This window comes from Lupinus angustifolius, chromosome LG02 (genome assembly GCF_001865875.1).
Source record: "Lupinus angustifolius cultivar Tanjil chromosome LG02, LupAngTanjil_v1.0, whole genome shotgun sequence".
Taxonomy (NCBI): domain Eukaryota; kingdom Viridiplantae; phylum Streptophyta; class Magnoliopsida; order Fabales; family Fabaceae; genus Lupinus; species Lupinus angustifolius.
This window is the reverse complement of record NC_032010.1, coordinates 17,513,194-17,517,783: the sequence shown is the minus strand read 5'-3', so window position 1 is coordinate 17,517,783 and position 4,590 is coordinate 17,513,194.

Here is a 4,590-nt window from a genome sequence, read left to right as displayed (position 1 = left end):
TGTTATGTTATTATTAATATATAACTATGATATTATGTTCATTAAATAATATTTTATAATTTTATTTTATTTTTTCTCCTTTTCGTTGCATACAATAACATATAGAGTAAATAACACTAACACCCCATGAGTTTTAGCGAAATTACACAAACCATCATTTCCTTTTTTACACATACACAAACCCCTAATTTTTATATTTTCATTACACCTCTGCATGGGAAATGAGTGTAATCTTTTAAACAAAAAATGTGACAATGTAATTAAGTTAAACAAAACATGATATATTATGGAGAAATCTAAATAATATACAAATCAATGTATCTTTATTAATTTTGGTTTGTTATGATATAGTATAAGAGCAATTTAAACAATATATCTTTATAATTGTTGATGCATTCTATAACAAAAATAATAAAGATACGTTGATTTGTGTATTATTTTGACTTGTCTCTACAATATATCATGTTTTGTTTAACTTAATTGCATTTATCACTTTTTATTTAAAAGATTACACTTATTTGTGATCAGTGTAATGAAAGTATAAAAATTAGGGGTTTGTATAGGTGTAAAAAGTGAGGAATGGTTTATGTAATTTCGTTAAAACTCAGGGGGTGTCAGTGTAATTTACTCTAACATATATGATTATAGGAAATAGATATAAAATTCCATAAGTTCCCTATAATTATCACTTAATATTATTTTTTGAATTTTTGTGCATTTGCAAATCAAATGGGTATCCAAGGATTTGTGGATAACAAAGCGATTGGATATTCATACAAGTCTAGGGCAAGAATAAATCCAAATATAAATAAATTAGGCGAGCGTCTAGCATGTCAAATATTTTCGTAAATTGAGATCAAATTCATATTAAAGATTTAATCTTGAAACATCATTACTTGGACTCGAGAAATGAGAGCATATCTTCTGTTTTATAAAGTATGTCATTTTATATGTTAGTGATTGGTTAGAAAAAACTTAATTATTAAATTTTTAACCTAAATATTTTTTTTGACCAATTAATTGAAGTGACACACGTTTTGAACATAAGATCTCCTTCAAAAAAACATATATTGGATAAGAATCAAAGGTAATAAATTTGCAACAACGGTGTTCGGTCATAAATATTTTCATAAAATGTGGCTTATACAAAAGTCGGTTCAAATTATTTTTGGGTTCTTACTAGATTAGAGCCAATAATTTTAATATAGATAATATATATAACTATATACTAACTAAATTTTTCTTGTCTACGTTTTTATCAATGGATAACCAAAGTGTATCTGCAACGAACATGTTCATATAAATAATATAGAGAAAAGAAATGACTGACAAGTGGGTAAGAACCAACTATGATAACTATGACGTGTTAGCAAGACAAAGACACAAATAAAATATAGGTAAATATTGGAGAGTTAAGTATAAGGAATAGAAGATAAAGAGTAATATATTATAAATATATATGGATAAAGATCATATACAAAAATATCATATTATTAATAAAAAGGGATAAAGACACAAAATTAAGACAATATCATCTCAATATTTTATGATAAACATTATGGTAACAATAATCACTTTAATCATAAGTCAAAATAAAAATAATATTATAATATAAATAATATAGGAGATATTATTTATAAACTATTATAAAAAAAACTAATACTCAGAGATATATTTAATGGAAATTCTCGTATGGATAACTTTAAAATTATGAATAATTTAATAATAATAATAATATCTCTAACTAAAAATATCATAAACAAGTAATATCTACACAAAGTATTTTTATGTTGGAGATTTTCTATAGATTTCTTTTATTTTTTCTCAGCTCTTATGTTTTTATCTTTCTCTTTTGTCTTATCTCTGCAAATTTTTCGTACAAATTCTATACAACAAAGAATTTTCTTTAGATTTCTTCAATGTTTGTTGCTAGTTGTTCGCATTGAAGTCTTAGTATTTATACTAAAAGGTCTTATTTAACAACCTTCTTTAACGTAGTGATTTGCTTTAAATTTTTTGTCCTGGTATACTTTCCTTAGCTTGTTGATTTCATTTTCCTATTACCAAAGGTATCCTTTTACCTTCTGGGTAAGGAATTAATTTCGTTCGGGATGTGTGGTTGCTCCTTCCAACAAGTGTCACTCTCAGGAGTCAAATTTTTGACTTTTTCGTCATCATGTTGTTCTTTTGTATTAGGAGGGAGTGGCCGGTAGTTGATGCAAAGTGATCGGTGATTCCGATAGAGTACGAAGGATTAGAAGATTTGGTCGGAATGTCATATGACCCACTAGGGAGGTACCTTAAAAGGTTCTCTAACGATCAAGTCAGTTGAAGATTCTAGAGAGATGAAGGGAGCAAATATGAGAGAAGTTAGAGCGATAAGTGTAACAATAAATAAGGGAATGAAAATTGAATGATACTTCCTGTGTGAGTCTCTTCTATTTATAAAGTTTAGAAAATGCTGAGATGACATCTGGTTATTGACCAACATTTAACGGGTACGAGGATGTACTCTGGTCGCATTGCTTGTCCTACAGATCTGTTCTTGTCGAATTGTCGAGGGCATGTAGAATGTTACGGCATGACAAGTGGTTTATTGTCTGACATTGATGACGAGTCAACGGCAAATTAAATGACATGTCAAAGGTACATTAAATAACATGGTCAAATGTGCATTAAATAGCGTGTCAGATACATTAATGTTACACCAAGAGCATTTATGGCATTTGCCACGAATGAATTCATCTTATGCAAGTAACGAAGATATACAGAATGTTGCATGAGATACTCAGAGTGGAAGGAAGACAGCCCAAGTATGACTGGGCTAGAACACCTGTGATGTAGCCCCTTGCAGAATAGTAGAATTTGTATTTAAATAAATTTTGAGACTACCATGCCGTGTAGCCTACAAAACTATTATTTCTGGGAAATAATTGTAGATTATGCAAAATTTCTCTTACTAGAAACATTGCATAAAATAATAAAAAATATATTGAATATAAATATAATTATTCATTAAAATATATCGAGTCAGTCAAAAATTAATAACTAGAGGATTTAATGAGCTTCATTTCGTAGAGAATATAAGAGTTGTACACAGTCTATAAAATATATGTCGGTTAAAACTATTGGACGCAGTCGTAAAATGATATAGTCCACATTTCAAAACAATTGTCAACTTTGAGAATAAAAACTTGTTTCAAAATAATTGTCTACTTATAATTCCAAGAGAGTATTAAGTGCTTATTTTTAAATAATACCTAGTAGGAAGAGTAAATAAAGAGAAATAAAAATAAAATTTAAATAATAAAATAGAAACCAAATATTATCTTCCTGAATTTTAACAAAATTAATCGCATTTCTTAATAAGAGTGTTTCTTCTCACTCTAGACATTTATTTTAAATGGAGGACGTAATAAATAATACTTTGGACACACTTTATCTATGTCACACTTTGTGCGAGTTTGTGATGGGTGAAGGTGGAAACAGGATAGATATTATCTTAAATAGACACAGTCTATATAGAATATAGGAGCTTGCGTCTGACTTGTTAGCATATTTAAAAAATTTCAAAGCTTAAGTCTGACCCGTTTAAAAGCTTAATCTGATCTGTTAGCCTGTTTAAAAGCCTATCATATCATATGCTCATGAAATAGGCTATCATGTCTATATTTTAATGGGCTTATAGACTTATTTTTATTTAGACCCATCTATTTATAATAATTAAATTATATTTTTATATTAATATGACATATATAATAATATTACTTATATTAAAATAGTATAATTTCAACATTCTTATGTAATACAACTAAATAGGCCAGTCTGTTATGTTTAATAAGCCTGTTAGGTGGCCTAAAATCTGATTTGTTAAACTAAATAGACTTTTTAGAAAGTCTGAACCTGACCTGTTCGTAAAAAAAGTCTAGCCCAACCTAACCTATTATAGGCCAGGTAATAGGTCCCTGATAGGTGACCTGACTTATTTCCACCTTACTGGATGGACACACAACTCTAAACTTTTAGACTCACTTGTCCCTTTAGGTGTATGTAGTGTCCTTTTGAAAGTATAAACATTTGGACACACAATCATTTTGGACGATTTTCGAACTTTGGACATACTGTCAATATATATTTTGAATGTATGTCCATTTTTCATTATCACTTACTCCTATCCAGTGATATCATATGTTATGAGCTTAAACACACTATCAAATGTATAGTAATGTCATAGATTTATCACATGAACTTATAATCATAATCATAGAACACATCATCTATTCTCAAGAGATGCTAAGAAATAAATTCATTACCAAAACTGAATCCAATGAAGCTCATTTATCCTTGGGCTGCTGATTGTGAAGATACACAATTGCAAGATGAGTTGCAACTTTTCACATAGTGAAGGGTAGAGGTGTCAAAATGGGCGGGCCCGGTCAGGTCCCCAGCCAAAGCCCAAAAGATAGGGTTTGGATATCATTTTAGATATTTTTTTTATGGAATTCGAACATTTTAGCCCGGACTGACCGAGTTATGTTAAAACTGGAGTCGGACCCGGCTTACCCAGATGGGTTTTGGCTACCCATGTTT